General features: G+C 40.6%; 1 protein-coding gene across 1 annotated transcript in view; it reads left to right on the top strand.

Annotated features, from left to right (window-relative positions):
• PEMT (phosphatidylethanolamine N-methyltransferase) overlaps positions 1–22984 on the top strand; it is a 179528-nt gene that overhangs the window by 115402 nt on the left and 41142 nt on the right.

Below are 22984 nucleotides of genomic sequence, written 5' to 3' on the forward strand. Positions count from 1 at the left end.
AACTGTTGTTCTTAAATGTCTTTAAATATCTACATTCACTGACTCCATTTCTTCTCTCGCTCATTCTTCATCTGTTTGGAGTCTGACATTTCTTCCTCTTGTCTCTCCTCTTTCTTATCTTTTGGACTGACCCTTTGATGGCTCATCATCTTCATCCTGTCTTTAAGTATGGGTTCTCCTAAAGCTCTGTCTTGGCCTGTTGTTTCTCTATATACTCTCCTTTGGTGAACTCATCTGATGAGTCTCAGATCTGTATATCTAGTTCTAATTTCTTCCCTGAGCTCCAGCCCTACAATTCCAGCTGCCTGCAGGACATCTTCATCTGAGTGTTGTGCTAGCACCTTAAAAGTCACCATGCCAAGACAGAACTAACTGATCATACTCCCTGCACTTGCCATTCTCTGAACTTCCCCATTTTTGATAATTGCTTTAACCATCCTCCCAGTCACACAGATTCGTAACCTCGTTTATAATCTTCTTTGATTTCTCTTTCTTTGTCCTTTATATTCATGGAACGCTCATTGGTAGCTATGTGGCACAGTGGATAGAATTCCAAGCCTGGAATTAGGAAGATTTATTTTCCTGAGTTCAAATTTAGCCTCAATCACTAGCTGTGTGATCCTGGCCAAGTCACTTAACCCTGTTTGCCTCAGTTTCCTTATCTGTAAAATAAGCCATAGAAGGAAATGGCAAACCATTCCAGTGTCTTTGCCAAGAAACCCCAAATCGGGTCATGGAGAGTAAAGCATGACTGAAATGACTGAACAACAGCATTCATTGGCTCTGGCGTTTGAGGAGCTGGGTTCAAATTCATCCACCTGAGTTTCCTTATCTGTAAAATGATGTTAGCCTAGGTAGCCCCAGAGGTTACTTGTAGCTCTACATTTTTGCTCTTGGCTACTTTTTGTCATTTTTACCTCTGTACCATCTCTTGAGCACCAGTCTTTACTCATGTAGCCAACACCCTGGCTTAGGTTTTCTGTACCTCTGGCTTAGACTCTTCCAATAGTCCCTTTTTTGGAGGTGGGGTAGGTGGAGTCTAGGCAGTGGTTCTAAGTGACTTGGGGAGGGTCACACAGTTAGTAAATGTTATGTACCTTAGGCTGGATTTGAACTCAGGTCCTCTTGACTCTAGGGACAGTGCTCTATCCACTGTGCCACCTAGCTGCCCCTCCAATAGTCTCTTAACTGTCCTTTCTTCCGGTCTCTCTTCTCTCCAATGTATTGTTATAGAAGCTTCAAAATTCACATTTGTTAAGGCACCTGTTGGACCACCTCACTTTACTTTCTGCTCCCTTTTTAATTTTTTTTATTACATCTTATATTGAATGAAAACAACAACAAACAAATAAAAGCAGAATGCTGTCAGCATTAGTGACTCTCCTTGTTAGTGGGGATTGAATGGCACTTTCTCCATCACTGACGGTCAGGGTGCCAGGGTGATGCTTATAGCTCGAAGCAGGGAAATAGGAGGGTTTCTTCTCCTCCTCCTCACTCTCACCTCCATCCTGAGACTCTGATTACCAAGGAGATGGAAGGAACAGATCAGCTCACAGCCTAACTCCTACAACATGGCTTGTGGCTTAGAATGGTTTGGTTATTGTCAGTTTCAGACTCTCAGGAGACTGCCTCTGAGGTAGCTGAGAAGGAATCATTACGTTTCTACACTGATGACAAAATCTATATTCCTATCAATTTCTTTCTGGGGAAACTTTTTGAATGTCACCATTGTGCCTAGCCTAGGGTTCTTTTTTTCCCAGTCCTCTGATTTCTTCACCCTTAAATTCACTAATTAGCCACCTGGGGGAGAGATTCAATGTAGAGAAAGATGGAGGTCATGGAATGCTAGAGGACTTTTGCTATCCTTTATCTTTTAGGGAAAAAATGACAGCCAGCCCACATTGTTGATACCTGGGGAGACGGATGCTGACTCAGAAGGACAGCAGTGAGGGGCATTGGGTTTTGAGAGAGATGAAGAGGCAGTAAATTGAACCTATTTCTGGAAAACAAACAGACTAGCAAAATCACATAGACTGAGTTACTTAGGATAAAGCTGTTATTGTGTATTAATTAAGGCTTATGTTGAGAATGTATTATATCATGATTTTCATGCTGTGTACTGTGGGAGATAGAAGTAGATGTCAGGGTTTTTACTCTCTTACTCATAGTAAGGTTGGAGAAAGCATACATGCATACATATATACACACATACATATATACATACACACATACACACATGCGTAAAGAAAGACAGACTGGCAAACAAGACAACTCAATGATTAGGTAATGATAATACAGTATCGATTGCAATTAAGTGCTAGATTTTGAGTCACAAGAGAGATGCTAGAGGGCAGCTAGGTGCTGCAGCGGGTAGAGCACAGGCTCTGAAGTCAGGAGGACCTGAGGTCAAATCTGGCCTCAGACACTAGCTGTGTGACCTTGGGCAAGTCACTTAACCCTGATTGCCTTCATTTTTAAAAAGAGAGAGACGCTTTACTTTGGTGGTAGTGGGAAGGTGGCACTTGATCATGGTCTTTGAATACCTAAAAGGTCATTACATTGAAGACGGCATAGACTTGTTCAATATAAAGAAAAACATTCTAGTCACTGGAGCTATCCACCAATGACATGGGCTATCTTAAGAGATAGTGGATTCCCCACCATTTGATGGATTCAACCAAAGGCTATCAGGCATGCTGTAGAGAATATTCTTGTATTGGGTAAAAGTTGGCCTAGACTTTTGATATTTCCTTCAATTCTGGGATTCTGCAATTCATTCAATAAATGTTAATACATTAAGGACCTGTGTGCAAGCCACAGTGGTGGAGATACAGCAAAATATATATAATACAGTCCTTCCTCTCAAGGATATACATCAGTAACCTTGACACAAGAAAACGTGTTACAAGCAGTAAGCTCTCTCAGCACAGAGTTCTCTCTGTTTCAGTGGTATTTTGAGGAGACAGATTACTGTCACTTGTCACAGTTGTCAGGGAAGAGTTTCACAAAGGAGAGGAGTCCAGTTTGGTTTGAAAGTACGGTATAGAAAGACAGTAGAGTAAAAGCAGTTTCTTGCTTGAGTTGTCCCCCAAATCCCTTCAAATACCTGTAAAAAATGGCTCTAAACAACTTCTAGAGCAGCAGAACCCACAAAAAGACAGTGAAACATATTCCAGTCCATGACAACCTGGATGATTGATAGGAAAGGTCTATTGTGCTGGGCTGTGAGAGGAGCACAATTAAGCATGGACCACACAGGCAAAAACAGGGCCTCAGGGAAGCTGGAGGAGGCCTTAAGGGATTGAATGAAGGGGTACTGTGGTGGTTTCCAGACTTCTCAGCCCATAAACAGTAAAGACAACTTAGACTGTCAGTAGGAAAGATCTGTTGTATGTCAGTGAGAGAAGAGCTTGGTCCAGCCCCAGTCCAGGCAGAGCCCTGGGGTGGTGGCTGCTTCTGGAGCTCACGGCCCACAGACAGAGACTGATCAGTCAAGTGGTTGATCAGAGGGGAATTGGATTGCAGGGAGCTCTTTGCTGGTGCTGAGGCAGGATTCTCTTGCTTTACTCTTACTTGGATCTGGGCCGCAGTTCTAGGTGGTCGTCCTGGGGTAAGGGTGATAGTTGCCATGGTAGAGCTTGTGATGGCAGTGCACAGGGAATCTTCCTCACAGTTCCAAGGCAGAAAGGAGTGCTTGTGGTCACTCACAGACCAGAACACAGGCCAGGAGAGGAGTAAACACCTCTCCTTTGATCATACCACCTGGGAAATTTATGGGTCCCTAGAACTATCTCCAAAAACAGCTACACAAAACCCCTGAAGCTTGGGACAGTACATTCTCCACACTGGAAGCAGACCCCTACCTAAACAAAGAGTTTAATAGTCAAGTAATGGGCTGGGAACAAGAACAAACTGCTCAAAAAGCCTCAGACTATATTATCTTAGTTGGTGACAAAGAAGATCAAAACATACCACCAGAAGAAGACAACAAAGTCAAAGCTCCTACATCCAAAGCCTCAAAGAAAAATATGCACTGTTCCCAGGCCATGGAAGAGCTCAAAGGATTTTGAGAAGCAAGTAAGAGAAGTAGAGGAAAAACTACAAAGAGAAATGAGAGTGATGCAAGAAAATAATGAAAAAGAAGTCAACAGTTTGCTAAAGGAGACCCAAAAGATACAGAAGAAAATAACACCTTAAAAAATAGACTAACCCAAATGGCAAAAGTGGTCCAAAAAGCCAATGAGGAGAAGAATGCCTTAAAAAGCAGAATTGGCCAAATGGAAAAGGGATTCCAAAAGCTCACTGATGAAAACAATTCCTTAAAAATTAGAATGGAGGAAATGGAAGCTAATGACTCTATGAGAAATCAATAAATTATAAAACAAAATCAACAGAATGAAAAAATAGACGACAATGTGGAAAATCTCATTGGAAAAACAACTGACCTGAAAAATAGATCCAGGAGAGAGAATTTAAAAAATTATTGGACTACCTGAAAGCCATGATGGGGGAAAAAAAAAGAGCCTAAACATCCTATTTCAAGAAATTATCAAGGAAAACTGCCCTGATATTCTAGAACCAGAGTAAAATAGAAATTGAAAGAATCCCCTGAACACCTCCTGAAAGAGATCCCAAAGGAAAACTCCTAGGAATATCATAGCCAAATTCCAGAGTTCCCAGGGCAAGGAGAAAATATTACAAGCAGCCAGAAAGAAACAATTCAAGTATTGTGGAAACACAATCAGGATAACACAAGATTTAGCTGCTTCTACATTAAGGGACTGCAGGGCTTGGAATATGATATTCCAGAGGGCAAAGGAAATAGGATTAAAACCCAGAATCACCTACCCAGCAAAACTGAGTATAATTCTCCAGGGGAAAAAATGGATATTCAGTGAAATAGAGGACTTTCAAACATTCTTGATGAAAAGACTTAATAGAAAGTTTGACTTTCAAATACAAACTCAAGAGAAGCATGAAGAGGTAAACAGGAAAAAGAAATTATAAGGGACTTATTAAGGTTAAACTGTTTATATTCCTGCATGGAAAGATGATATTTGTAACTTATGAGACCTTTCTCAGTATTAGGGTAGTTGGAGGGAAAAAAATTATGTATGTATATATAGATACTTAGATAAAGGGCTCAGGGTTAGTTGAAGATGTAGGGGTGATATCTGGGGAATAAAATTAAGGGGTAAGAGGATTATACTGCAAGAACAAGAAAGGGAGAGGTAGAATGGGGTAAATTATGTCATATAAAACAGACAAGAAAAGGCTTTTACAATAGAGGGGAAATCATAAAGGACCTATTAAAGTTGAGCTGTTTACATTCCTACTTGGAAAGGTAATATTTGTAATTCATGAGACCTTTCTCAGTATTAGGGTAGTTGGAGGGAATATATACAAAGACAAAGGGCACAGGGTGAGTTGAATATGAAGGGAGGATATCTTAAAAAATAAAATTAAGCAGTGAGAGAGGATTGTATAGGGAGGAGAAAGAGCAAGGTAGTATTTGGTAATTTATCACATAAAAGAGGGAAGGGGGCAGCTAGGTGGTGCAGTGGATAGAGTACCGGCCCTGAACTCAGCAGGACCTGAGTTCAAATCCGGCCTCAGACCAAATACTTGACACTTAACTAGCTGTGTGACCCTGGGCAAGTCACTTAACCCTAATTGCCTTAAAAAAAAGAAAAGAGGGAAGAAAAAGCTTTTACCTTGGAGTGGAAGCTATGGGAGGTGAGAGGGAATGAATGAATCTTATTCTCATGGGATTTGGCTAAAGGAGGGAATAACATACACACTCAATTGGGTATGGAAATCTATCTTACCTTATAAGAAAATAGGGGAGAAGGAGATAAGAGAGGGGAGGAAGATAGAAGGGAGGGCAGATTGGGGGAGAGGGTAATCAGAAGCAAACACTTTTGAGGAGGGACAGGATCACAGGAGAGAACAGAATAAACAGGGGAGGGAACTGGAGTTAGTCTTTCACAACATGATTATTATGGAAGTGTTTTGCATGACTACCCATGCATAACCTGTATTGAGTTGCTTGTGTTCTCAATGAGGGTGGGTATGCAGGGAGGCAGGCATTGTGTGTGTGTGTGTGTGTGTGTGTGTGTGTGTGTGTGTGCGCGTGTGCACGCACATCTGTGCTCACATGTTGATTCAACCCTCCTTTGTCCAGTTCAGATTAGAGTGAGGTTCACGGGAAGCCTGGTTACCTCACTCCTTCCTCAATATTTATATACTCATTTTTAGCGTAATTCATTTTTTAGAAATAATAAGTTCTGCCAATCCTTTTTCCTCCTTTCTTCTCTAGGATTATCCTTTCTTCACATTTTCTTTCCTCTCTGAAGACCATCAAACAGAACAAGATACCCTCGGGGCCTCTCTTTGCATTATCTGACTTCCTTCCCGACCCTGGGAGACATCTGAGTTCTGATGGGTCGTATGTCTCTCCTGTTGCTCTTGCATTGTAAACATTTATCATTAATTACCCCTTTCTGATTGCTCAAATGTATTTTGCTTTTTAGATTTCTCCTGATTGCTGAGTGTGCATTTTAAAGTTCTTTTCATCAAGAATGTTTGCATGTCCTCTATTCTATTTTTTTTAACTGTAGGATTGTACTCAATGTTTCGAGGAAAATTATATCCTTTATCCCTTATCTTTTGCCTTTTTGTATATTGTATTTGAATATGTTCTGTCCTATAGCAGCTGTTGCCAAGTCTTGTGTGATCCTGAGTGTAGTATTTGAAATGTTCTGTCTCCTCCCAGTATTTTTTCTTTGACTTGGAAACTTTGAATTTTAACAATGATAATCCTAGAACTTTTTATTTCTAGAGGTTTCTTTCAAGAGTTGGCCTGTGGATTCCTTCTGTTTTTACTTTGCCCTCTCATTTCAAAAATCTAGGGAATCCTTATTATGATTTCTTGAAATATGGAATCCAGGCTTTTTTTGGATATGATTTTAAATGATCTTTCCTTGACCTATTTTCCATGTCAATTTTTAGACATCTTACATTTCCTTTTATTGTTTTTTCTAGTATTTCTTGTTGTCTCATGAAGTCATTGATTTCTGTTTTGTTAATTCCAATTTCCCTGGAGTCTGTTTCTTGGGTAAGGTAAGATTTTCTATCTTGTGTTCTCAGCTCTATCTTTAACTTCCAGTACTTTCCTCCAGAGATCTCATTTCAACTGTAATTTTTTTTTAATATCTTGCTTCATTCTTTGCAGCTCCTTGTGACCAAGATGCTTTTTTTAAAAAATGTTTTATTTGTGGTTGTTGTGGAATTACTCTTTCCTTCTTAATTTGAGTCTTGGGTATCCCTGAATCCATAATATTTCTCTACAATGCTTAGAATCTTTTTTTCTATTATTCATTTCTCCAGCCTCAGTTCACGGTTTGGGAACCTGTGCCACAACCAGGTTTCACCCATTCCTAAACTCTCAGATGGGCCTTGTTATTGACTCTCTGGGTTCTTGCTGTCTTCCACTTTCCCTGTCTGCTCTCCAGAGTTCTGATTTCGGTTCCTGTCTGTCTCTAAACTGCTCCCTTCCCCTCTGTCCCTCTCCCTGGCCCTCACTTCAGATTGAGTTCAGGGTGATGTGGTCTTTGGGGTCTTCTGAAGTACCTCAGGTCAGAGTGCTTTAAACTTCCAGCGTCCTTTGGGATTCTGGTTTGAGCACTGCACTTTGGTACTATCTCATTTGAGAAAACATTCCAGTCTTCCAGCTTCAGGTTTTCCCCCAACATTTCTTCTCTGTTCCAATAGTAGGTCCTCTGGCTTGTTTGTCTGGGTTTACGCTGGCTTTTCTGGTGGTAATCCTTTTCCAGTGCCCACGGGAACCATCATTCTTTGTTCTGGTGCTCTTCTTAGAACTTTGCAGATCTTTGGATAGGGCTAGGCTATTTTGACTATTCATGCAACCATTTTAACTAAAAATTCAACTTGGCTTTAAATGTTTTGGATTGATTGAGGGAAATGGACATCTGGACAGTATTCCAGGTAGAGGGCACAGCAATAACATAAAGCTGAGAATGAGCATGAGTTATGTAGGGGACAACCAGGACACCAAGCTGAATGGAGTAGATTAAGTACCTGCTTTAAGGAAGACGGATTCATTTGGTTAGATTGACTCCTACTACTGTACTAAGTATTAGACAGGTTGGAAGAACTATAAAGAGCATAATAATAATAGCATTCACATAGAGTGAATTCACATACTGTGTGCCAGACATGCTAAGTGCTTTACAAATATTATCTCATTTGATCCTTACAGAAGTCCCAGGAGGCAGATGCTATTATCTTCTTTTTACAGCTGAAGAAACTCCCTGCCCTTATGAAATTAACAGTCTAGATATATAAAGTTGGCCAGGTTGTGGATGGCCTGAAGCAACAAATAAATCAGTGATAGTCATAGTGCTAAGAATTTGTTCTTCCATTCATGTATCATGAATTTATTAGCACCTGCTACATGCCAGGGATTCTTAGATCCTGATGCCTGTCTCTAAGCATCATCCCAGATTAAAAGAGACCCATATGATAATATGACTAGAATCATGGAATGTTAGATTCAGATTGACCTTTGAGATCACATGGGCTGTTGTTTGAATCCAGAAAGGAATATTGTTGTAGTGTAGGAAATGATGAGCTGGTTGACTTAGAAAAACATGGAAGGACTTGGATATATGAAGGAAGATGCTATCCACCTCCAGAGAAACAGATGATAGAGGAAATAAACATAGTACGGTCTTACAAATATGTGTATGAGTGTATGTGTGTGTGTATAGATATCTAATTATAGATATCCATATATGTATATTCATTATAGCCTTTTGGGGGAGGAAGGGGGGAGAAAAAAATAAAGTAAAAAGTACAGAACGAAGAACAAAAGAAAACAAAGAAGCAAAGAAAAGCTGGGCAGCTTTGAAAACAATGTGTAGTATTTATTATATAGGTTTTCTTGAAATGAAAGTTTATTGTTTTATACTGAGTACTGTCTTATGCTCTGCTGTGTACATGTCAATGTTTTTCTTTTCTCATTTTGTATATAAGTATAAAATTTAAAAAATTACAAAAAGAAAAAAGTAGAGATCATGTGGTCCAGCTTCCCCATTTAAAGATGTCCTTTCTCCACATGCATGATTGAGATCACATTTCTTGCCCCGTCATTGGGTAGGGGAAGGGTTGGAGGGAGGGAGAATTCTGAACTCAAAAATGTTTTAAATGAATGCTAAAAATAAATAATTTTTAAAAAGAAGAGATGATAATAAAAAATAAAGACCTCCTTTCTCTGGAAGCTTATCTACAGTCATAGAAGGTGTTTCCAGACTCAGAAGTAACTCTCTGGACTAACATTCACCAGGGGCTTCCTCATGGAACAGGATTCCCTGAGTGTTTATAGGGCCTTGTCCAATCTGTCTGAATGAACCCAGAAGAGTGGCTTTGTATGTATCAAAAAGGCAATAGTAGCTGGAGGCAATGGAATCCTTCCTGCCTACAGTGATTGCTGGTAGCCCACAGCAGTTCCCAAGGAGCCTTTAGCAACCCTGCAAAAACCCCTCACATTCAGGCAGGGTAAACAGAAATTCTGTTTGGGGAAGGAGGCCTTGTTGCCAAGGTTTGAGATTGTGCGTTATCTCTGGGCAAACAGTACCACACCTCCCTGTAACCTAAACAGGAGACTGCAGCCAGACGCCTGCATTACAGTGGGATGTGTTTGTACTGCCTACAAAGCGTGAAAAGGAAAAGTATATGAGGTGGCTGGGGGGGGGGGGTGCCCTATCAAAACAAAGCACATATAGCTCTTGCACCCTCACCCATAATCCTCACACCCCACCCCACCCCCAGGGGGCAGATAAAGAGAGAAGTCCTTCAGCTAGGTGTTCCAGTGACATGTTATCATCTGGAGCAGGATGTTATCCAGCACTTATCCCACTGATGAGTTTAAAGGTCTGGCACTGCTCCAACTAAGGAATGTCCGCTTGTACATTGGGACTAGCCCTGTGGCCTGGCCTTGATTAATAGGCTGTGGGTGCCTGAAATGTTTTTACTTCTACCCTTGACTAGAAGAGCCGGCAAGGGCAGCCTTACACTCAGTCGATTAGCTTGTGTGATAGATTCCCTCCACTGATGCCTAGAATTTCGCTCTTTATGTTTAGGAGACTTAAGGTTAGAAGTGAAACACAGTACTCCCTAAAAAATACACATTGCAAATTACTTCAATAGACTGAAGAGACTCCTGAAGGAGGAGGAAGGAAAAATGGGAGCCTAAAGATACCCAAACCTCTCTTACTTCACATTTCATGGAGGGCCAGCTGGGCTCTCCGGCTTTACCTTCTCAGGTAGCAATTAACAACAATAACAATAGTAAGAGTAGCCCTCCTTCTTGTAGTGCTTTGGAGACTGCGAACAGTGATGTGAAGAAGCTGGTAGAGATCCTCTTATTCCCACTTTACATGTGATAGGGAGTCTTCCACCCTGAGGGTCCTCACTATGATTAGATTCATTGTAGAGGAAAAGGAAATATAGTCTTAGCTTGAGCCCTCTTCATGGTAAATCACCAGAAATAAAATTTTAAAAAATTAAATTGAACAATATTAACAAAAACTGGAAAATCTATGCAATTAGAAGGGCAGTTATTCGGTACTTTGGATAGTGTTGGGCCTAGAGTCAGGAAGACCCAAGTTCAAATCCATTATCAGACACTTACTAGCTGTATATGACCTTGAACATTCACTTAACCTTGATTTGCCTCAGTTCTTTATCTGTAATATGGGATAATAATAGCACCTACCTCCTGGTGCTGTTATGACGATCAAATGAGATAATAATTGTAAAGCATTTAGTATAATGTCTGGCACATAGTAAATGGTTTGTAAATGTTAGCTGCTGTTATCATTGTTATTATTAACTCCTCATAAAAGAATTGAATACACTCTCCTCCCCCCGGACTCCTACTCGGGGAACAATTTTTTTTTTAAGAATTTTTTTTCTTTTTCTTTTAAGTTTTCAACATTAACTTCCATAAGCTTTTGAGTTTTAAATTTTCTCCCCCTCCCCCAAACCATGTGCAATCTGCTATGGGCTCTACTTCAGGGAACAAATTTTTGGGGTGGGAGCAGGAACTCACTCTTAACGAACCTGGTGGAGGCCTTCTTTGTGACGTTGCTAGAATGCCTCTCTGGGCATTTTCTTGCCTCCTAACCCTGCCTCTGAGGAGATTAAAGAGAAAACTGCCTTGCCTTATTGTTTGAACAGCTCCTTGCCTTCTCACCTTTTACTGAGTGAGGCTTCCATCATAGCCACCCCCATCTATGTCACTGTCAGCCCCAGCAGGCTGTCTCTGTGCCTATCATGAGAGGGAATGAAGCCTTGGGTGGCTTCTCTCTGCAGAAAGCCTATTCCCTTCTATTCCCATCATGCCCTGCCACGTAAAATTGTCTTTCATAAAGCTGAAGAAGGTCCCAAAACACTGGTGGGGACGACACAAACAATTGTGTCCAATTCCTCTTGCCACAGCAAAGTCCTCCTTGTCTTTATGTACAGGAAAGGAAATTGAGAGTCACAAAGTGCCTTAGCCATGGTCACATAGCTTGTTAAGTGGCAGAGCTGTGACTAAAACCCAGATTTGATGACTCCTGAGTGCTGGGCCAAACTCAAGGTCACAAACTTGCTCGTAAAGACAGGGGGGGACATCTTCCTCTCTTATTTGTAAGGGGTGAAAAAGATAGTATTTTGCAGTGCATAAAATGGAGTACCAAAAGTTAGGAGGCGTCCTAGCCTTGCCATTAAATAGTGATATAACCATAGAGAAGTCAGTCATAGCTCTCTTATCATCAGTTTCCTCACTTTATGGAAAGTGAGTGAAAAGTATTTGACCTGCTAACTTCCCAGATTTTCATGAAATAATGAATATGAAAGCTCTTTGAAAAGTGAAAAATGTCACACAAAGGCAAAGGATTATTTTGGCATTGGAGCTACTTTAGTCTGGATGTGGCATTTTATTTTCCTTTTTGTAGTTTTATGAAACTTGAAAGATCGTGAAAGGCAAGCTTAGATTGCTTAAACACCGTAGGTGAGGCAGACCCTTGCCCTCCCTTTCTGATAAGCAGAAGCAGTCAGGACCTAAGCATCTCTAACTCAAGGAGCCTAGGTGAGAGCTGCTTGGTGAGGCCACCTCTCTCCTCCCCTCCCCACCCCCCCTTTTATAGGACTTCCTGGATTTCATAAAGAGCATGAAAGAAGTCCCAATCTCCAGAGATTTCATTGGTGGGGGGAAAAAAGATCACCACGCAAACTTCAAAAATAGAACTAAAAGTAAATAAAGAATCACTCTGTGTGTCCATATACTACACCTCTCTGCCCCATACAGATTATTTTCCAAAGGAGTTGCCTTCTATTACTTTATTGTATTACCGAGCTAGACACCCAAAAAAAAGCTACTTGTTCTCTGTTAATTTTATGTGTGGAAAGAACTGTACCTTCTCTTCTGAATGGGAGAACTGGGGACACCAAATATTGACTTAATTGGATTTGAAATATATGATTCCTATAAACCAGAAATTATGACCATGGAGTATACTCATTCTAACCACGGGGGAGACAAAACTGCTTAATGGCTCATAGGGAAAAAGTCCTAGGACATCAGAGCGGGAAGGACCTCAGAGGTCATTAGCACAACCTGTCCCTGAGCAGGAGTCCTTTCTACAACGTGGCTGAAAAAACAGTCATTCGGCTTTTACTTGAAGACCTCCAGTGATAGGTAGCTCAGGGGAATCCCCTGAAGCAACCCATTCCTTTTTTAGACATTCCTGATGTTGTAGAAAGATCTTCCTTAGACTGAGCAGAAATCTGCCTCCCTGAGACTTCCATCTGTTGAGTTTGTCTTCTAGAGCCAAAAGAAAAATCCCTCTTCCTCCTGAAAACCTTTCAAGTATTTTGAAGACAGGCACATGTTCTATCCCTTATCCCCTTGTCTTTTCTTCGCCAAGCTAAACATTCCCAGTTTCTTCAAACCATGATCTGTGATCATTTCATCGGTCTGTTTGCCCCTCTTAATATAACATTTGACATTTAGATAGTGCTTTAAAGTCTGCAGACTGCTTTCCGTGTGTTATCTCTTACTCTTCTCACAACAACCTTATGAGGTAGTTGCTATCATTATCCCCATTTTACGGATGAGGAAATAGGCTTGATATTCTTAATATTCTTTAGTGGCCTCCCTAACATTGTTCAGGACCCAATATGATCTGACCAGAGAAGAGCAAAGTGCGACCCTCACCTGTATGTAGGTCATTATGTGCTTCTGTTCATGTGAACCCATACTGAATTAGTTCTGTGTGTGTGTGTGTCTGTCTGTTCCCATTGTCACATTATTCATTTAGGTTGAGTTTGTTTTCCATTCCTTGAATCTCAGACTTAGAGAGGACTTTAGAGGCATCTTGACCCACTCATTCCTGAATGAGAATCCCCTCTGTAACACATCTAACAAATGGTCACCCAGGCTCTTCTTGAAGACTTCCAGTGAGATCTCACTACTTTTTAGGACAGCCCATTCCAGTCTTGTATAGCTCCAATTGTTATAGTGTTTTTCCTTACATTGAGCTAAAATCTTCTCTTTGCAACTCCTACCCATTAACTACTAGTTCTAATTGTAAGAACCAAGCAGAGCAAGACTAATTCCCTTTTCGTGTAATTTTTTTTCAAATACTTAAAAATCACTATTGTGTCCTCTTTTTGGCTTCTCTCTTCTTTCTCTTCTCACCTAAATTGTTGTTGTAAGGTCATTTCAGTCACATCGGACTCTTTGTTACCCTTTTTGGGGTTTGCTTGGCAAAGAGACTGGAGTGGTTTGCCATTTCCTCCTCCAGCTTGTTTTACAGATGAAGAAACTGAGTTTCTTGGCAGGGTTAAGTGACTTGCTGAGGGTCTAAGTGTCTGAAGCCAGATTTGAACTCGTAAAGATGACTCTTCCTAATTCTAAGCCCAGTGCTCTTATCCACTGCACCTCCTAGCTGCCCCAAATATCCCCAGTTTATTTATCTAATCCTCATATTTTGTCATCTCGAGGCCTTTTGACCACCTTCTTCCTAATATGAAATAACCAGAATTGAACACATTATTTCACATGTGGTCTGACTAGGGGCAGGACAGACTGCCATAGTACTATCAGCTCCTAGTCCTAGACACTATAGTTTACAGGCATCTCCCCTGTTAGTTTAAAAAAAAATTACGACAATATTAGCCTTTATCCACTCCTGCATCACTTCTCCTATTTTCTAGTATTTCAAAGAATTCAAAGTGGGCCTCAAATTCATCATGGGAAGCTAAGCACTGCCTTACCATCTTCCTACATAACTTGGATCTCAACTCCCTTTTGGTCATTTTTTATTCTCTTTTCTAGTCCAGTTATTCCCCTTTGAGTAAAAGAAACAGAAGACAAATAAGAATTAAACAGTTTTGTTTTATTTCTACCCAGTGTCATCCACCATGAACTGTAATCTTCTCTCTCCTTTGATATTTCTGTTTTCCTTAATTTTTCAGTGAATAGGGGAGTATAGATGTATGGTTTTAGTGATATAGGGACCAAGTCAAGAAACTGCCTATACCAATGTAAACAAGCAAGAGTTCTGCACCTTTTTCTGAGGTCTTGGAGACTTGCCTGAGGCTCTGAAAAATTAAGTGAATTGCCTAGGGTCACATAGCCAATTTGTGGGTCAGAAGGAGGACCTGAACTCAGATCTTTCCAAGTCTAAAACCAACCATTCACTATACCATGCAGCCTCTTTCCCCAAATATATAGGTTTGGGGAATGTTTTTAGGTTATATTGTCCTTAAATTTTCTCAACAACCTCAGGTCATTCTAAGTTCCTGAGACTATTCTTACATAGCTACATACCCCTTTGTTTCCCATTTTCTCCATTTCCCTTTTTCCATCTAAGTTGATTGATACATCCACTCTGGTCTCTTTAAACAAAGACCATTTTCCCTCTTATTGTAATTGTTTCTATTCTGGAGAGTTTCCTTTCCCTATATAGGGCTAACTTTCCTGATAGAATTTTAAGGCATGAGAGATCCTTCCTGTCTTTTCTCTGAATGTTTTGAAATATGCTTTCCTAGGTCCTATTTGTACAAAAATATTTATAGCAGCTCTTTTTGTGGTGGCTAAGAATTAGAAATCAAAGGAATGCCCATCAATTGGGGAATGGTTAACCAAGTTGTGATATATGATTGTAATGGAATGTTATTGTGCTATAAGAAATGACAAGCAGGGTGATTTCAGAAAAACGTGGAAAGACTTACATGAACTGATGCATAGTGAAGTGAACAGAACAGGAGAATGTTGTACACAGTAACAGCAATATTGTTCACTGCAGAACTGTGAATGACTTAGTTCTTCTTAGCAATACAAGGATCCAAGAAAATCCCAAAGGACTCATGATAAAGCCTCCAGAGAAAGAACTGACATTGATTAAATACAGACTGAAGCATACTATTTTTTGCTTTCTTTCATTTTTTTCCTTTTATTCGAGTCTTCTTATACAAAATTACTAATATGGAAATGTTTTACATAATTGTACATGTATAAGCTATATCTGATTGCTTACCATATTAGGGAGGGAAATAGGGATAGAATTTAGAACTGAAAACTTTAAATAACAATGTTGAGAAATATGCTTTCCTACAATCTGGCATGCATTTGTGACTGTGCCCTGATTTTTTTCTCCTTTTCTGTCACCAGTTCTTACACGAAGCTGGCACTTTTTCCACAAAGTTGTCATCATTTTCACTGCAGCAACCAGTTTCTCCTTGTTGGCAAAGATGAGCTACGAATCAGCAGTTCCCTTTGTTACTTCCTCTACCTTTTGAAGGATGAAATTATCATTAATATAAATCCGGACATCATTGGCCGTTCTGCTTTGGGCAGCAGATGTTCAGATAATTCAAATCCCCCATCACTACTATATTATGCCTATCTACTAGGCTTGTGGTCTGTTTCCTCAATGTCTTTATGCATTCTTTTCCATCCAGGTGGTCTTGTAGCATACTCTGATCATGATTTCAATTCTGGTTCTGCCCCTGCTGATCTGCACCCATATGTTCTCCACCATGCTTACCCCTCTGGGCTTTAGATCTCCCCATGAGTGTTTCTTTTAAAATTCAATGCTGCCTTTTCTTTCCTCTCCTCTACTTATCCTGTTCCTTTTGAATAAAGCTAACCTTTCTAGAACTAGATTTCATTCTGCCAAGTTTCAATGGACCTACAAAGTGAAATTTGCCTCTTGGCCTTAGAATTGTTTATTCCCTATGCTTGTAACCCATACCCTGTGTATCTGTGTATGGACATCTGAAGCTGTGGGTTTTGGTGTTGGTTTCTTTCTTTGATTTTATCTGTAGTGAATTTCTAGGTCTCTCTACCGCTGTTGTTTATCTGTCTTGTACTTAGCTATGCAAGTAAAAGTGCCACAGGATGGAAAGGATGAAATGTCCCAATTTTCAAAAAAAGGAAGAAAGTAGAATCTATAAGTTATAGGCTAATATACTTGACTTCAATTCCTGGTAACATTGTAGAACATATTAGTAAAGGAGTAATTAATAATCACCAAGAACGGGTCATACCAGGGTAGTCTGTTTCCCTTTTTTACAATGTTGTTTTGGTGTTGTTTGTCCTTTGTTCTCAAAGAGGACCATGATATCAGGGAGGTGATGCCATGACATACAAGTGGATTAGACTGAAGTGAGAGGGCTATGGAAAGTCACCAGCCTCACTTCCTCCTTGGGAGCCATCTGGGTCCAATGGCGAGATATACATCAGGACAACTGGAGTTGGCCCTAGATGTGCAGGGAGACCTTGGCCTCTTTACTAGGCTGCTGGATGACGGAAATGCTGAATTTATCCATATTTCGGCAAAGCATTTTGCATATTTATCATAATAAGATGGAACTGGTTTGGAACTGGTTGATTGGCCAAACCTAAGGAATAATCATTATAAGGGCTCAATGTCAACTTGGGAAGAAGAGTCTCTAATGGAGTACCCCAGGGATCTGTGTTTGCCTCTTGTTTTACATTTTTACCAAAAATTAGGGGAATGGGGCTGGCCAAAACACTGAATGAAAGAATCAGGATACAAATAGATCTCGACAGACTAAAATCTGAGCCACATCTAGGAAGATGGAAGTTAGTAAGGATAAAAAGTCCAAAATGGCATCTAGATGGCTAGATACAATGACTCTGAAGAGTATCTAGGTGTTTTAATGTGTTGCAAACTCAGTGTCAGTCACAGTGAAACATCATGGTCCAAAAAACTGGTGTGATCTTAGCTTGCCTTGCGAGTCATAGTGTCCAGGAACAAGGAAGTGTTGGACCTGCTATACTCTGCCACTGGCAGACCACATCTGGAGAATTGTGTTCAAGTCTGAGCACCACATTTTAGCAAGGCCTTGAACAAGTTGGAGAATGTCCAAAAGAGGGTGGACCAGGGTAGTGAAGGTCCTTGATCATGCCACATGAGGAAAAATGAAAGAAAAGAGGAATATTTTAGGGAAAACATGATAGTTGTCCATAGATATTTGAAGTGCCATGTGGAAGGAGAATCAGACTTGATTCGACTTGACCTCCGTAGGCAGATGTAAGAGTAATGGATAGAATTTGCAGCAAGGCAGATTTAGGCTTCATGTAAGGAAAAAATGTCCATCAAAAAGAATGGACTACCTCCAGAAGTAGTGGTTTCTCCCTCACTGGAGGTTTTAAAACAAAAGCTGAATGAATGGCCATTTGTCAGGTGAGTTGTAAAGGGGATTCATGTTGATTGCACTAGGTGCGTCTAAGGTACCTTCCAGTTCTAAAATTCTTTCCGTCTTTTCTCTTACTGTTGAGGAGCTCCTCAGCTCCTCCCAAACCAACCATTATTAACCTTTTATGCCCCTAAAATAATATTTCTATTTGAAAGATGTGGGAAAGGTTTTAGGGGGTTAGGCTTCCACAGCAGGATAAGAAATTCCAAGATCTTGTGGATAGTCCCTCAACCAATCAGAAAGTACTCCAAACATTCTGTAAACAACTCTTTTTTAAAAATTTTTTTTAGGCGATTGGGGTTAAGTGACTTGGCCAAAGTCACACAGCTAGTACATGTTATGTGTCTGAGGCCAGATTTGAACTCAGGTCCCCCTGACTTCAGGGCCTGTGCTCTATCCACAGTTCTTAAGAAAGAGCCCTGGAGACTAAACCCATTGCAACCCTTCTGGGTCAAGGACCAGGGCCTCCACAGGGAAAAAGCTTTTCTCCACTGCACTTGCTTAATAAGCTTATTGAATATTAACTGACATACCCCGAGGGTGGAGATAGCCACCATTTTTTCACATAGGACGCATGAAGTAGGCAGAGTTAACAGAACATGAAGAACATGGGATGGGCTGTTCAGGAAGAGTATAACTCAGATGAACTAGACCATTCGTAGCCCTGGTGGATGGAGTCCATACTCTTACTATTTAAAAGTTGATCATACCACTGAACAAGCACCCACGTACCTGCTTCTCTAGAGAGAAGTGCAATAAAGGCTCTCCTTCACTCACTCCTGTAGTAGATTTTTGTTTCAGATTTTTCTAACAAGAGATTAAGAAACTGAATCCTAGGGAAACCAACTTCCCTAAGGTCATCCAGTGGCAGAAGTAGGACCAACCAGAAAACAAATCTTCTGGCTCCCAGTCAAATGGTCTTTTGTAGCTATAATACTGCCCATCTTTTATCTTCTTTTCAACCAAGTTCTAGTATCACTTCTTAAACCATGGGTATGGGGTCTCAACCCAGAGTTTTTTGGGGGGTTTTTGGTTTTGTGTTTTGTTTTCTTTAATTTTTGGCCAGGCACCTGGGGTTAAGTGACTTGCCCAGGATCACACAGCTAGTGAATATCAGGTATCTGAGATCGGATTTGAACTCAGGTCCTCCTGACTCCAGGTCGGTGCTCTATCCACTGCGCCATCTAGCTGTCCCTCAACCCACAGTTTAGCAGGCGCTGAAGGGGTTGTGAGTGGAAAAAGTTTAAGAAGCCCTGGTTCAGAGTATCTGTTAAGAAGAAAAATGATACTAGTTTGATCTATGATCCAAAGCAATGAAATATTCTCTCTCCAGCTGAAAGATGATTTAACATTCCTTCCTCCTCCTGCCCTTTTTTTCCCTAAAGCAGGGAGCTAGCTATTCTGGACTTTTTAGGTGGGTGACTTGGGTTGTATTCTATCAATTTTAATTTCAATCCTAACTTCAGAAAGGACACAAACTCCTCTGGGGCATCCCTCCCACCTTCTCTTCCCACCAGGCCTTCATCTTCTCTCTTTTGCCTTCTCTTTATCTCCTTCTTTGTTCCCCTTTTACCCCAACTAATCAATAAAAAGGTCTTTATTGAGAGCTTTAGGAGCAGCATGATGCAAAATATAAAAAGCTTCCCTCAAAGGCAGGAAGATCTGAGCTTAAGGGCTGCCTGTGACACATCGTGGCTTTTTGAGCAAGTCACTTAGCCATCCTCTCTGTGTCCTAGGGATGTCTCCAAGACTTTAAGTTCCAAAATGTGAAGGGAATTATGATTTAACAAAAATAATCACTGATTTTTATTGGTAGTGGGAATTTTCCCATACCAAGGAAATCACAGGTCTGGTCTAAAAAGAAATAGCAGAACCTACTAGCTATTATTAAGTGCTAAATTATATTGTATGGGGTAAGGGAAAAGATCAGAAAGAAGAAATGGTATGGGCTGAAGTTGTCAGCTAAGGCTTCCCAGAAGATAGAGAATTTAAGATGGACCTTCAAGGATGGTAAAGATTGGAGAGGATACAGGAGAGAGAAAATGAGGAAGTAAGAATGAACATGGTGTATTCATAGCACTGTGAAGTGACCTGGGAAGCTAAAACAGAGTCTGCATGTTGGCTAAGTGGAATGGAAACATTGAAGAAAGTCTTGGAAACCAAGCAAAAACATTTGGACTTAACCTGATCTTGTCATAGCCTTCCCCTTCCCCCACCCCTCATTCACTGTGGGATGTGGACAGCAGTGGGACAGGAGTGTCCAGGACCATTAAACAAGAAAATCACTGTCTGGCAAGATAACACAGGCAAAGAAGGGGGTGAGGGGAGGAGGAGGGAGTTCAGCCAAGACAGGTAGGAATTAGCAAGTGGCTTTCATATAGATTAAGTGCCCAGAGTCTGGACAGACTGTAAAGCTAAGCCTATTGGCTGTTTGTCCTATTCATGCCTTCTTTATGTGCAGTCGTGGGTCCACAGATAGTATAGCTACTAAACTTCTTTAACTTCTTTCTCCTCCTCTTCCTGTTGCCCACAAAATATTGGCATTTTTAGCTTTCTTTTCTCTTTTCTTCCCCCTCCAGTTTGTTCCCTTGACAATCTTGTCTATTCTCCTGGCTTTAATTATTCTCTCTATGCAGATAACTCCCACACGCATACATATTCAGCCCTGACCTCTCCCCAGTTTCCATTCCTACATTTCTAGCTACTTGTTGGACCCTTTTACGTGGATTTTCCATTGGCACCTCACTTTCAGCATGTTCTGATCTCAATTTATCATATCCCAACACCCATACTTCCTCCAAATTTCCCTATTTCTATTTATGCATCACTAACCTCCTAGTTACCCAGGCTCAAAAGCTTGAAGTTAGCTTTTACTCTTCCCTTTCCCTCAACCCCCACACCTATTTTGTTGCTAAGTCCTATTGTTTCTCTCTGAAGTATAAGATAATTTTTCTTTCTACTCCCACTACTACTAGGCAGCTAGGTGGTACAATGGATAGAGCTCTGGACCTGCAATCAGGAACACCTGAGTTCAGATCTGACCTCAGACTTTACTAGTTGTATGACCCTGGTTGTATAACCTCTGCCATGATATTCACCTCTGTAAAATGGAGAAAATAATAGCACCCACCATCCATGGTTGTTGTGAAAATAAAATGAGCCAATTTTTATTTATAAAAATTTTGCAGACTTTAAAGCTCTACATAAATGCTACCTGTTGTCATTACCAACCTATCCAAATTCTCATTACTTCTTGTCTGGACTAATATAATAGCCTATAAACTATTCTCCATACCTTAAGTCTCTCCCGTTTCCAGTCCATCTTTTCCTTCCCTGCAGGATAAAATAAAAGTTTTTTTGTCCTAACACTCAAGGCTCTAATTTACTTCCTTATGTTCACTTCACACCTTTGCCCTCTGCAAACTCTAATTCCAAGTTCAACGAGAAAACCAGCCTTTCTTGAGCCAAGGATGTATATTAGGGAATGGGGACATAAAGCTGGAAAAGTACGTTGAGAACCTGATTTAGAGGGCCTTTGAATCCCAATCTGAAGAGTTTGGACTTTCTCCAGTAGGCCATGGAGAACCATTGAAAGTGTATGAGCCTCCACATCTCAGGGCACTGGGCAGCAAATGTGATCTGACTTCTATAGCCTATGCCCATCCATCCTTCCAGATTCCTCTCTTCTTCCTTGCCTTTGGAAATCTATGAGTCGTCTCTCTTTGGACTCCCTTGAAGCTTTAGATGAGCATGTTGAATTTATTTCTTTTTTAATTTTTTAATTTTTTAGGCAATTGGGTTAAGTGACTTGCCCAGGGTCACACCGCTAGTAAGTGTCAAGTGTTTGCTCTGATGCCAGATTTGAACTCAGGTCCTCCTGACTTCAGGGCCGGTGCTCTATCCACTGCGCTACTTCGTTGCCCCAAGAGTGTTGAATTTTCAAACAACCTTTGAGAGAGTGGAAAAAGAAAAGTTAATAAAAGCAGGCCTTCAATCCCTTTGCACAAATGCCAGAGAGAGACTTGCAATGCAAAGCACAGAATAAATTTCCTTCATCCTGCCAAGAACAGGAGTATCAGAATGTTGCCACAAAATAATCTGTCTTATTGATGACACTGAATTAAGAGAGGAAACACCAAAACCAGTTTCTGGAGAGGATATTTGCAATACATTGGTATTGGAATTGAGACTAGACCATGTTAGAACAATGTCCTGATCAGAGCACATCTGAAGTAGAGAGTGTTCTTTCCTTGGTGTAAGGGTGAGAGTGGCAAGCTGGAGGGCGGCCATGATGGCGAGCAGTCTAGAGCCAATGTCAAATAAAGGGCGCTTGAAAGAACTGGGCATGCTATGTTTTTGTTGTTATTTGGTCGATTTTCAGTAGCATCCAACTCTTCATGACTCTTTGGGGTTTTCTTGACAAAGATACTATTTTGCCATGTCTTCTCTAGTTCATTTTACAGATGAGGAAACTAAGGTAAACAGGATTAAGTGACTTGCCCAGTTTACACAGCTGTTAAGTATCTGAGGCCGGATGGGTCCTCCAGTCTCGAGGCCCAGTCTTCTATCCACTGCACCACCTAGCTGCTCCTATATTATGCTTAGAAGAGAAAAAAAAATGACTAAATATGTCTTTCAATATTTGAAGGTCTATTTTGTGGAAGAAGGATTAGACTTCTGAGTGGCTCCAAGGGTAAAACAAGGATTAATAAATGGAAAAACTTTCTAACCCTTAGGGCTGTCTAGTACTGAAATGGGCTGCCTTGGAAGGTAGCAAGCATCTCATTGCTGGAAGTATTCAAATAGAAGGGATGTATGTAATAAGTGGAAAGTTGTAGTAGAATGACCATTGAAATCCCTTCTAATCATGAAATTTTCTAATTCTGTGCTGAAGTAGGCTAGATAAATGTGTTGGTGGCATCCATTCTTTTTTTTTTTTAAAGCAGTTAGGGTTAAGTGACTTGCCCAGGGTCACACAACTGGTAAGGGTCAAGTGTTTGGTTTGAGGCAACGGCATCCATTCTTTATCACAACCTCAGCTCTCTGGGGAGTTGCACCTTGATCCACCCTCTGTTAGAATTTCCTAGTCTTGTGACCTTTTCCCTCAGAGAAGATTAGCCCTGGTCACCTGGAGTAAGTTGATAAGCTAAATAAAACTAATGTGTTAATGTTTCACAGTGGCTTA

Source organism: Phascolarctos cinereus, unplaced genomic scaffold (assembly GCF_003287225.1).
Source record: "Phascolarctos cinereus isolate Bilbo 61053 unplaced genomic scaffold, phaCin_HiC Scaffold_4;HRSCAF=312, whole genome shotgun sequence".
In the NCBI taxonomy this organism is placed as follows: domain Eukaryota; kingdom Metazoa; phylum Chordata; class Mammalia; order Diprotodontia; family Phascolarctidae; genus Phascolarctos; species Phascolarctos cinereus.